Source organism: Phaseolus vulgaris, chromosome 4 (assembly GCF_051622355.1).
Source record: "Phaseolus vulgaris cultivar YP4 chromosome 4, ASM5162235v1, whole genome shotgun sequence".
NCBI lineage: Eukaryota > Viridiplantae > Streptophyta > Magnoliopsida > Fabales > Fabaceae > Phaseolus > Phaseolus vulgaris.
Genome location: NC_143501.1, coordinates 39904689 through 39918528, shown reverse-complemented (window position 1 = coordinate 39918528; position 13840 = coordinate 39904689).

The following is a 13840-nucleotide window of genomic DNA, read 5'->3' as shown; positions in this document are numbered from 1 at the left end:
ATATTCTTAATTTTTATTTTTTATTTTGTATTTTTTCTTTTTTTTTATATTTTTATGTTAAATTAATATTGAGTAAATAAAAGGTGGATACATACAATAATATAATTACTTAAATAATTATTTTAAAAATTGAATTTGTAAGATTTCTTTTTAATTCAAATTATTTTAAAAGTTTAAATGCATGACGAGAAAACTGGTGCCTGAAAAAAAAAAAGTTGGACTGAAACATAAGGAGGGAAATAAAAGGAAGAGGAGATGACAAGGGAAAAGCTGATGGTGTGAATAGAAAGCGTGTTTTTTATTTATTTACAAATTTTATTTACTGGAAATTTTATTTGTTAATAATTAAAAACATAAAAAGAATTATTAATAATAATATCCTAATAATAGTAAAAATAATATTCATAATAATAATATTTTTAATAATATTAATAAACATAAAAATAATAAAAAATGATAATAATATTAATAATAATGTTAATTGTGACTGCGTTAACAAAAACACGCACAACAGAACCTTACCCCCCGCACCACAGTACCTCTTTTATTTCTTTCTCTTTCTCTTTCTAAATCTCTCCCTTCTCTCTTAATTTTTCCTTCCAAATCTTCATCTATTTTAGAATCTGATCGGATCACGTTGTAGCTGGCGAGTTAAGGAACATTTCTACCCGATCAGATTTTCAAACAGAGTAAGTTCATTTTTACTCTAAATATCCTTTGTTCTCTGTTTTTCCTCAGGATTTAGTCATCAATCTTGGTGGGGTCAGTTGAACAGTTGAGAAGTTTGGATAATTTGCATTAGGCCCATAAATCTTGAAGCTTATTCAGACTGTGGGAAATAAAACTCTAGAAAGTTGCTTGGAAAGCAAGCAATTAAGGTAAGGGAAGCTAATTTTTTTTTTATAGCACCCTAGGATAGAAGATCTGAATGCAAAAGGGACGTAGTCCCAATATTGAATTTCTCTTGCAGGGGTGTTATTTGTTTATATATTGTGTGTTTGTTTATATATTATTTAAACTTTATAAATATTATATTTTGATAGTTTGAGAGTTAAATATTGTTTTTGACGTTGGAAAACTTCTGGAATGATATGAATTTTTAAATGTTATGTGATTGAATGATATATATTATATACGAATGATGTAAATTGTATGAAAGTAATGTCATACATTTGGGATAATGTATGAGTTGTTGTTTGATGGTACGTTAAGTATGAAAAGCCTATGTTTACCAATGTCAGTGAGGTGATTTACAATGTGTGTAAATCGTTTCTGCACATCTGCAATACTTTCTTCTGATTGCATTCTGAACAGCTCGTACTCCTGAATTAGTGAGTGCTTCCTTGCCCGTTTCACATCATCAGTCCCTTCATGAGTCACCTCTAGTACATCCCACATCTCTTTAGCTGAGTTACATTGAGAGACTCTAAAGAACTCATCCATATTCAGTGCAGAGGTGATGATATTCTTAGCCAAGGAGTCATATTGGGCCTTCTTCTTCTTGGTTTCACTCCAATTAGACCAAGGCTTCTTTATTGTTTCATCTTTGACAACCTGCATAGGTATAAAAGGTCCACTGACCACTGCATCCCAGATTCCCATGTCAATAGACTCCATAAAGATCTTCATCCTGATTTTCCAGAAAGCATAGTTAACACCACCAAACATAGGAGGTCTATTAATAGACGCACCTTCAGCAAAAGACATTTTAAACTCAGACATCATGCATACACTTGAGCAAAATACAAGCCCTAGCTCTTGATACCAATTGTTGGGTCTATTAGTGTCTAAGTTCAAGAGGGGAGGGGTGAATTGAGCTTATAAAATTTTCGCAAGAACACACAATTTTCAGTATATCAGGGGCAAAAGAACAGATTGTTTTTACATGAAACAGATTGATTCTTCATAACAGTCTAGCACAATTTGAATTTGTTCAAATTAAAATTGTGATCAACAGAGGATTATAACAGAATCAGATTAGTTGGATATTATGAGTATGAAGAATACAGCTATGCTCAGAAAACAATCTAATTCATTCAACACGAGGTTTTAAGGAGAATGACTCTTTCTCTGATTTTAATGAATAGACTATTTGTTCACAGATCAATTAAAACATCATATACAACTGCCTTGTTTGTGATCAGAGAGCTTTAACAAATCAGGAAGAACAGTTTTTATTAAACCCAGAATTAACAGATTCAATTTCAAAAGAACAGATTTAGTTCTTGACAGAATTAAACAAAACCAGAAACTAGTGCAGGGATGAGAGGAAAAAGGCAAGCAGGTTTTTATACTGGTTCACTCATACAGAGCTACATCCAGTTTCACCTTACCCCAAGGTGGAATCCACTAAAAACAGTACCAATCACTTACAAACACAACAGTTCTTGAACACTACAAGAACAATACAACCAATGCTGAAAAACCCTATTTCAGCACACCTTGCACTCCAAGAAACCCTATCAAGGAGTGACTAACACTTACACCTTTACAAATCAGAATAAAGGAAAGATTACACCTGAAAAGAAGATGCAAGAACTCAAAACAAGTAGTTCAATTTGCTGCAGAACTGCACCAGCACCTTCACCAAGATCAAAGGTTTCCTAGAACAAGCACACTTGAAAATCCCTTTGGAAAACCTTTCAAAAATCTTTTCAATCCTTCTTCTCACATAGAAAGTGTTTGATCTCTGTCAAAAACGTAATTGCTCAGCATCCTTTCATGTGAGAGAGACTTTTCTTTATATAGAAAACAGTTTCTAACTTCTTTTCAAAAAACAGTTGAAAAGCTGTTATGAAAACAACAGATTCAGTTTTGAACTTAACAGATTTATTTTGTGAAAACTGCCAACTCAGCTAACTGAAATAACTGTCTGAGTTGTACCTTTGGTGCCCTAACTAACTTTCGAAAAACCTTTCAGCAGACCAAAGAATAAACCTGTTCTTTTACAGAGAAACAAATTTATTTTTGTGCAGTATCCTGATTTCAGGAGAAAACTCTAAAAAGCTTTTGGAAAAACATTTAACCACTTCATTGCTTATTCTAGGCTTGGTTAGGCATCTAGGATAGATCATGTAGCAAAAGGCAACCTTACACATACACAAGCCTACATACAAGATCATCTAAACCTATTACAAACTTTACAACAAACTAGCTATTTTCTACATCAAACACAAACTAACACTAGGTAGAGAAGAGGCTTCATCCATCTTCAACAGTTCATACACACCGGGTCCCACTGTAAACACTCGGTATTGGATGTTTGAACTTACCCTGATCCTTTCTATTGGATTTGCTAGTAATATTTGGATCAGGTGTTAGTCTCTGGTAGGGGCATACTTAATGAGTCTTCCGGAAGACGAAGTGGGATTGAAATGAAATCCAATGATTATGATTGAAAATAGATCCATGTGTGGTATATATGAATTATGGAATTGGTATTGAAATTTTACATGAAGTCATTTAAAGAAATGTTTATAAATTATTAGTCTAAATTGGTTATATTTCCATGAATTATGTTATGGATTTTCTTTGCACTAGCTTACCCTTGCTTTTCGTGTTGTGTTTGAACTGCGATAACTGTACTATGTACACGAGCAGACCACCATACAGGTGCAGGAGAGCCTTAGAGGTTTCAGAGTTTTATTTTGAGCTATGGATATGTAAATATTTGTATTTCTATAAATCCTAATAATGTATTAGGAATGTTTTGAAAAACTCAAAGTTTGTATAGAAATGGATATAACTTTTATTGTAATAGTTATATGTAAATTATGGGGTGTTACATTTAATGGTATCAGAGCAGTTCATCCTTAGGATAACCTGAGGGTAGTGGGTTTTATGTTTCTCCTGCGTGTAGATTTTTGTTTAAGTCTAGCCTCAAGACTTAGTTAAAAGTTTCTAATAAGATGTTTGACAAAGTTGTTTTTCTTGAAATCTTGTTTATGTTCGAGTCAAATTAATTGTTATGAATAAAGATGAAAGTATTAAGAATGAAAAGAATCTTGATAGAGTGGTGAGGGTGCACACTCATGACTAAATCAAAATTATTTTCTATCTTAATTTTAAGTAGCTAGAGTACATTTTAGAGATAAGTCTTGATTGATTTTGTAAAGATGTAGTTAGAAATTTATAGTAATTTTTAATCCAATTCTTTATGTGCTTAAAAAATGGCACGTAGACCACATACTCCTCCTCCACCAGTAGATATGCCCAACTTAGCTCGAGCAATAAAGATGATGGCAACAGCCTTGCAACAACAGAGTGCTACTATGGCACAACAACATCAGGCCGCCCTTCATCAATTAGAAACAACTAGATTAGCAGCTGAAGCATCTCAGCTTCATCAACAACCCCATACCTTTAGTTTGGAAGGTTTTCTGAGACACAATCCCCCCAAGTTTAATGGGAAGGTAAATCCAGATGAAGCAGACTAGTGGGTGAGAGACATAGAAAGAATCTTTAAAGCTACTCAATGCCCTGAAGAGAGAAAGTTATCCTATGCCATTTATGTACTAACTGAAGAAGCTGAATTCTGGTGTATAGGCATGAAACAAATGATGGAAGACAGAGGAGAAGATGCCACTTGGGAGAACTTCAAAGTAAGATTCCTAAAGGAGTATTTTCCTGATAGTGTCAGATATGCAAAAGAAATTGAATTCATGTAGTTGGAACCAGGAAATCTTTCAGTCACTGAATATGCTACTAGGTTCAAACACCTAGCTAGATTCTACACCCAGACCATGACTGAGGCTTGGAGATGTAGAAAATTTGAGTTTGGGTTGAAGCAAGAGCTTAAAGAAGTGGTGATTCCTATGTCTATTAGAGATTTCCCTGCTCTAGTGGAGAAAGCAAAAGTAGTGGAGAGTTTGAAAAGTAGTAGCAGAATTTCTAAGCCTCAAGTGGGAGGACCTTCTAGAAGCACACCCAAATATGAAGATAAAAAGAAGCCTTATTCCAGACCTCAATCCTTCAGAAGTGGAGGGCCTACTTCTCAATTGCTACCAAATGTCAAATGTTTTAGATGTGGTGGGGAACACATTGTTAAATTTTGTCCTCATCCAGTGCCAAACGTTACATGTGTTAGATGCCATATATATGGTCATGCTACGAAGGACTGTCGTGCCAGACTTCCAGTCCCAAATATTATTGGAGTGCAGCAGAATAATAATCACAAACCCAGAGCTACTGGTAGAGTTTTTGACATTAGTGGAGTTTTAAGCTTCGCAGTCTGATAGCCTTGTTAGAGGTATTTTTTCTATCCTTGGAACACATTATCTGTATTGTTTGATTCTAGGGCAACCCATTCTTTTATATCTTTTGATTGTGCTAGGAAACTTAAGTTGCCAATCCGAGAGTTAGAAATTGAGTTGGTGGTATCTACACCAACATAAGGTATTATAGTAACTTCTTCCATGTGTGTTGAGTGTCCAGTAATTATAGATGGGCAGAGATACAAAATCAACATGAATTGTATACCTCTAAAAGATTTGGAGGTTATATTGGGAATGGATTGGTAGTCTGCTAATCATATCCTTATAGATTATGGTCGTTAGAAGTTAATTTTCCCTGAATTAAAAGGAATGCAGGTTATCTCAGCTCATCAGTTTGAGAGAGAGATACAAGAAGGTGCATAATGTTTTATGCTCTTGGCTTATTCTATAGTTACAGATAAAGTACAACAAGAGATGTTTGTAGTTCAGGAGTTATGGATGTATTTCCTGATGAGATTCCTGGACTTCCACCTAAAAGAGAGATAGAGTTTGCATTAGACTTGATTCCCGGAGCAGGCCCTCTGTCAATTTCTCCACACTGAATGGCACTAGCGGAGTTAGCGGAATTGAAGAAACAATTCGAAGACTTATTAGAGAAACAATTCATTCGACCTAGTGTTTCTCCATGGGGAGCTCAGTGCTATTAATGTAGAAGAATGATGGTTCATCACAATTATGCATAAATTATAGACAATTAAACAAGTTAACAATCAAGAATAAATGTCCTCATCCTAGGATTGATGATCTGATGGATCAGTGGCATGGGACAGTTGTCTTTTCTAAGATAGATTTGCGCTCGGGTTATCACCAAATTTTAGTGAAAGCAGAGGATGTTCAGAAGACTGCTTTTAGATCAAGGTATGGTCACTATGAATTTCTGGTTATGCCATTTGGTGTAACCAATGCTCCAGCTATCTTCATGGATTATATGAATCAAATCTTCAGACCTTTCCTTGATAAGTTTGTGGTAGTGTTCATAGATGATATCTTGATCTATTCTCGTACAAGGAAAGAACATGCAGAACATCTTAGAACTGCCCTGAACATTTTGAGAGAAAAACAGTTATATGCTAAACTTTCAAAATGTGAGTTATGGATGTCAGAAATACAATTTTTAGGACATGTTATCTCTGCACAGGGAATAGCAGTAGATCCTTCTAAAGTTGAGGTTGTACTTCAGTGGGAACGTCCTAAAACTGTTACAGAAATTAGAAGCTTTGTCGGGTTAGCAGGATATTATAGGAGATTCATAGAAGATTTTTCTAAAATAGTGGCCCCTTTGACCCAATTGACTAGAAATAATCATCCTTTTGCATGGACTGAACGATGTGAGAGAAGCTTCGAAGAGTTGAAAAGAAGGTTGACTAATGCTCCTTTATTGACAATCCCTGATACCAATCAGTCTTTTGAAGTTTTTTGTGATGCTTCCTATTTGGGTTGTGTTCTGATGCAGAATAAGAAAGTTGTTGCCTACGCTTCTCGTCAGTTAAAGGTGCATGAAAGAAATTATCCAACTCATGATCTAGAATTGGCAGCAGTTGTCTTTGCTTTAAAAATATGGAGACATTTTCTTTACGGAGTTAGTTTTAATGTGTTCAGTGATCATAAAAGCTTGAAGTATTTGTTTGATTAGAAGGAGTTAAATATGAGGCAGAGGAGATGGATTGAATTTTTAAAAGACTATGATTTCCAGCTAATATATCATCTTGGGAAGGCAAATGTTGTTGCAGATGCGTTGAGTCGTAAAAAAATACAAATGTCGTCGCTTATGATTAGAGAGCTAACAATGATTGAAGATTTCAGTAGTATGAATTTGGAGGTTTCCATGTCTTCAAATTGCATTAGTTGTAATACACTTGTTATAACTAATGAATTTATGGAGAAGGTGAAAGAGAAGCAGTTGGAAGATTCAAAATTTAAGAATTTCATGGGCTTATTAAATACTGACAAAGCTAAAGACTTCTCTTTAGGAGTGGATGGTATTTTGAGATTCAGAAATAGAATATGCATACCAGAGGATAATGAACTAAAGCAAACAGTGTTATCTGAAGGTCATAAAAGTAAACTCAGTTTACATTCAGGAATGACCAAGATGTATCAAGATCTGAAGAAGTCTTATTGGTGGCATGGCATGAAGAATGATGTAGCCAAGTTTGTAGCTGCTTGCTTGACTTGTCAGGAATCAAAGATTGAACATCAACGACCTGGAGGCATGTTAACTCAGTTAGACATTCCAGTGCGGAAGTGGGACAATATCTCAATGGATTTTGTTACCCATTTACCACGTACTTTGCGGAAGCATGACTCTGTTTGGGTCACAATGGACAGGCTGACAAAGACGACACACTTCCTACCTATAGACTTGAGAATCTCTATGCAGAAGTTGGCCCAGATTTACATAGATGAAATAGTCAGATTGCATGGTGTACCCTCTAGCATAATTTCTAATAGAGATCCTAGATTCACCTCCAGATTCTGGCAAACACTTCAAGAAGCTTTGGGGACTAAACTCAAATTTAGTTCAGCATACCATCCTCAAACTGATGGACGATTAGAGAGAACTATCCAGTCCTTAGAGGATTTGCTTAGGACTTGTGTGTTAGATCATTTAGGCAGTTGGGATGAAATTCTACCATTGGTAGAGTTCACCTACAATAATAGTTACCAAGCTAGGATAGGAATTATACGGAAGAAAGTGCAAGACACCTCTGTGTTGGTTTCATGATGGTGAGAGTGTTTTAATTGGACCAGAATTAATACAACAAACCAATGAGAAAGTCAAAATGATTCAGGAAAGATTGAAAACATCTCTCAGCAAGCAAAAATCTTATGCAGATCAAAGAAGAAGACCTTTAGAATTCTTTGCGGGTGAGCATGTCTTTTTTAGAGTTACACCGTTCACTGGTTGAGGAAGAGCACTCAAATCCAAGAAATTGACTCCTAAGTTCATATGACCTTATCAAAATCTCAGGAGAATAGGCCCTGTGCCTTATGAAATTGCTTTGCCTCCTCCTTTAGCTAGCATTCACAATATTTTTCATGTATCTCAGCTAAGAAAGTACGTATCTGATCCTAGCCACATTCTAGAGTCTGATTCCATCCAGGTGAAAGAAAATTTGTCATTTGAAGTGAAGCCAATCAGAATTTTAGATTCACAAGTGAAACAACTTTGTGGAAGAAGTATTCCCATGGTGAAAGTATTGTGGGATCCCTTCTCTATAGATTCCACTTGGGAAATTGAAGAGGAGATACGAGCATCACACCCTAATCTCCTTCTTGGTAAGTTCATTTTCGAGGACGAAATTTTTTGTAGTTGGAGATAATGTGACAACGTTAACAAAAAAACGCACAACAGAACCTTACCCCCCCTGCACCACAGTACCTCTTTTATTTCTTTCTCTTTCTCTTTCTCTTTCTAAATCTCTCCCTTCTCTCTTAATTTTTCCCTTCAAATCTTCATCTATTTTAGAATCTGATCGGATCACGTTGTAGCTGGCGAGTTAAGGAACATTTCTATCCGATCAGATTTTCAAACAGAGTAAGTTCATTTTTACTCTAAATATCCTTTGTTCTCTGTTTTTCCTTAGGATTTAGTCATCAATCTTGGTGGGGTCAGTTGAGAAGTTTAATCCTCTCAACTTATTCTATTATATACTGAATTTTTGTTCTATTTGAATAATTTGCATTAGGCTCGTAAATCTTGAAGCTTATCCAAATTGTGGAAAATAAAACTCTAGAAAGTTGCTTGGAAAGCAAGCAATTAAGGTAAGGGAAGCTAAATTTAATTTTTTTATAGCACCCTAGGATAGAAGATCTGAATGCAAAAGGGACGTAGTCCCAATATTGAATTTCTCTTACAGGGGTGTTATTTGTTTATATATTGTGTGTTTGTTTATATATTATTTAAACTTTATAAATATTATATTTTGATAGTTTGAGAGTTAAATATTGTTTTTGACGTTGAAAAAGTTCTGGAATGATATGAATTTTTAAATGTTATGTGATTGAATGATATGTATTATATACGAATGATGTAAATTGTATGAAAGTGATGTCATACATTTGGGATAATGTATGAGTTGTTGTTTGATCGTACGTTAAGTATGAAAGCCTATGTTTAACGGAGATCCTCTGGCTTCACTAATGATCTATGTCATGTAGACTAAGATATTAGGTGGTGAGAAGCTGAGAGGGAGTTCATACACACCGGGTCCCACTATAGACACTCAGTATTGGATGTTTGAACTTACCCTGATCCTTTCTATTGGATTCGTTGGTAATCTTTGGATCAGGTGTTAGTCTCTGATAGGGGCATACTTAATGAGTCTTCCGGAAGACGAAGTGGGATTGAAATGAAATCCAATGATTATGATTGAGAATAGATCCATGTGTGGTATATATGAATTATGGAATTGGTATTGAAATTTTACATGAAGTCATTTAAAGAAATGTTTATAAATTATTAGTCTAAATTGGTTATATTTCCATGAATTATGTTATGGATTTTCTTTGCACTAGCTTACCCTTGCTTTTCGTGTTGTGTTTGAACTACGATGACGGTACTATGTACACGAGCAGACCACCATACAGGTGCAGGAGAGCCTTAGAGGTTTCAAAGTTTTATTTTGAGTTATGGATATGTAAATATTTGTATTTCTATAAGTCCTAATAATGTATAAGGAATGTTTTGAAAAACTCAAAGTTTATATAAAAACGGATATAACTTTTATTGTAATAGTTATATGTAAATTATGGGGTGTTGTTACATTAGTAATATTAATAATAATAATAATAATATTAATAATAATATTATTAATATTATTAATATTAGTAATAGTAACTCACTTTAATTAAATTATGACAACAAAACGGAAACCAAGCTTACACTTAAAAGCAAATCAAAAATTAAAATTAATTCAAATTACTAGAAGGGTTCACAAGATTAATTGCAAACATACTATTTACTATCTCAAAACTTTTATTTTTAACTTATATTTTAAATTTCAATTTATACTCTAAATCAGACATTGAAATTTTGTAACGAAATATTCTTTTAATAGCTATGATTTTTTCCTTTTAATTATTTCAATTGTTTTAAGTTTTATTTTAATTTCTAATTTTAAGAAGTCAACAGTCTAAAAACTAGACAATGAAAGATGAAAAGTTGCTAAAAAATAGCAAATCCGTTTCAATTGAAAAAAATACTGAAGAATATTTTATTAATATTAAACTTAATTTTGTCATTATAATGTAGAAAAGGAAAAAAAATCCCAAGAATGACTTTCAAAAAAGATTATGCAAATTATTATCTTTTAATGATACATTAATCTAATTATATTGATTTTTTTTTATAATTTGAATTTTAAATATTAACATATTATATATATATATATATATATATATATATATATATAAACCAGAGAATCACTATTTTACTTAATTAACAACATAAAAATTTACACATATTATATGTGGTAAAAATATAAAGATATTACAACATTTAATTCAAATCACATCCTAATATTTCTTCCATATCCTTATACTAATTCAAATCAGTAAAAGAATTTACTCACAACTTAACTATGTATTTAATTTATTAACTTTCTTTCAATAATTTTATGATAATTGATTTGTATATTATTAAAAATATACTCTTAGAAAATATTATATAAATTTGTATCATTTTTATCATTAAATTTAATCTAAAATATTATATATAAATAAAATCCGAATTTTACATTCATACTTATATATAATTTACAAAGTATACATAAATCTACTTATTTTATAAAAAATTTAAAGACAACTCATTTAGTCCTTTTAGAATTTTATCTATAAAGTTACCGTGAATATATTAGAAGAACATAAAGAACAAATTCTATTTAATGAGTAGTATTGCACTAATTTTTTTCTCTTACATTTTGAATTATGTAATTCAGAATTATTTTTTTTGAAAAAAACACATTTCAAATTATTCAATCGATTTTTTTTTTCCAAATCCAAAAAAGACTTTCAGATTAACGATTCTAGAATATATTATTTTGAAAAAATGAATTCCTGATTACTGTGAAAGTCTTTTCCAAATATGGAATTAGATTCTAGAATATGTAATCAACGATACTTTTTTTGACAACTTAATTAAGTAATTCAGAAGCTAATCCCAAATACAGTTTGGATTATGTAACTCGAAGGTTAAAAAATATAAAAACACTTTAAACTTTTTTAGCATTTTTACACAGGAATATTGTGGGAATTACAAAAATTATAAGAGTGCTGAAAGAACCTATGAGGATGCATGAATGGAGGTGCAAAGAGAATTTGCCTTTTGAGAAAAGTGGTCTCAACAAGGATGAACCTCACTCCTACATATTTCTGTAGTTTTGGAAATAGGAAATAGTTTTTATTTTTTTATTTTTTTTTGTTGATATTCTTAATTTTGAATTTTTTTTTATTTAGTATTTAGTATTTAGTGTTTTTATTTTTATTTTTTTTATATTTTTAAAGAAAAATAATATTGAGTAAAAGGTGGATGCATACAATCATATAATTAATTAAATAATTGATTTGTATATTATTAAAAATTAAAAATATACCCTTAGAAAATATTATACAAATTTATATCATTTAATTTTTTCTTTAAATTTACTCTAAAAAATTCATATAAATAAAATCCAATTTTTACATTCATACTTATATTTAGTTTATAAAGTATAAATAAATCCAATAATTTTAAAAAAATAATTAGAGACAATTTATTCAGTCCTTTAAGAATTTTATCATGAAGTCACCATAGATACATGAGAAGAACACAATAAAGACCAAATTTTATTTAATCAGTAGTATTAATAAAAAATTTATTAAAAATGCTCATATCATATTAAATATATGAAATAACATAAGAAATCAATAATTAGGTGGTGGTTGATTAAGATCAAAATCACGACCTAAACCACTAGATTTACTGCTACTGCCAGTATTGCCACGTTTATGAACCACTTTGTGTCCATTTAAACCTCGTAGAGTATCAAAAGCTAAGCCACATTGAGGACATACGAAACTTTTAGGAGGCATTGGAGGCCTAAAATGGATGCTCTTGTGTCTTATTAAACCATGTTTGGTTGCAAATTCTTCATCACATATGTCGCATGTGTAATCCTTCCAATCCTCATTCTTCTCTTTCTTTTGCTTTCCCAGACAACCAAACATTTTTAAATTTGAATGACGATCATATGTAAGAATCAAACCTTTAAATACTTGCCCAAATTAAAAACAAATCTTTTCAACAATATCTTATTTTTTCTATCATGCATTACTTCCAATATACTTATTATTATAATTTTATTGCATGTCATTTAATATTTTTTTAGCAAATATGTATTTAATGCCCCATAGTATATATTATTTCTAACTATATATAAATAGACAAAAAATATCTTTAGGATTAATTGTCAATATATTATTTGATAGCTCAAAACTTTTATATTTAACCTATATTTACCATTTCAATTTATATTCTAATTCAGGCATTGAATAATTTTATGACTAGATATTCTTTTAATAGAGATCATTTTTTTAATTATTTCAATAATTCTAAGTTTTAGTTTAAATTTTATGTTCTCAAAATCCAAAAATTTGGTGTAAAGAATTAAAAATGAGATACTCCAAAAATACTGATAAATATTTTACATTTAAATTTATTATTAGTAAAAAAATATTGATGAATATTATTAAGTTTTAATTTAAGTAAAATAATAAGTTTTAGTTTTTATATATTTTAATGTTAGTATATGAATATTTTTATATCACTTTATAGTATAATAAAATTACAGTATTAACCGTTTTATTAATATTTATTCTACCTCAATGAAATCTTTAAATATTGTCTTCAGCAGTTGAATCACCTTTTTAATTTAAATTTTTTTATTTCATAAATTTGATTTTATCACTTTGAAACTATAATAAAATTAAGTAAAATAAATATCGCATCCCAAATTGAATTTAAAAAATCTTGAAGAAACACTTTAAAAAAAATCAAATTAATGGTATGTCTTTTAATTGTTATTAATTTACATGATTAAGGATTTAATATAACATTAAAAGATGATAATGATAATTTGATTATTTTTTTAAAATTGATATTCTTCAAGATTTAGGGTTTAATTATGTAAATCCATGCATGTTTTCCGTAAATTCAAAACAAATATCTTATTTTTTTCTATCATGCATTACTTCCAATATACTTATTATTATAATTATATTGCATGTCATTTAATATTTTTTTACCAAAGATGTATTTAATGTCCTCTACTATATTATTTCTAACTACATATAAATAGAAAAAACAATATCATTAAAGTTAATTGTCAATATATTTTTTTTAGCTCAAAACTTTTATATTTAACCTATATTTACCATTTCAATTTATATTCTAAATAAGACATTAAAAGATAATAATGATAATTTACTTATTTTTTTAAAAGTGATATTCTTCAAGATTTAGGTATTAATTATATGAACTCATCCATGTTTTGTTTAATTAACAATATCACAATTAAAATTTTGTTGCA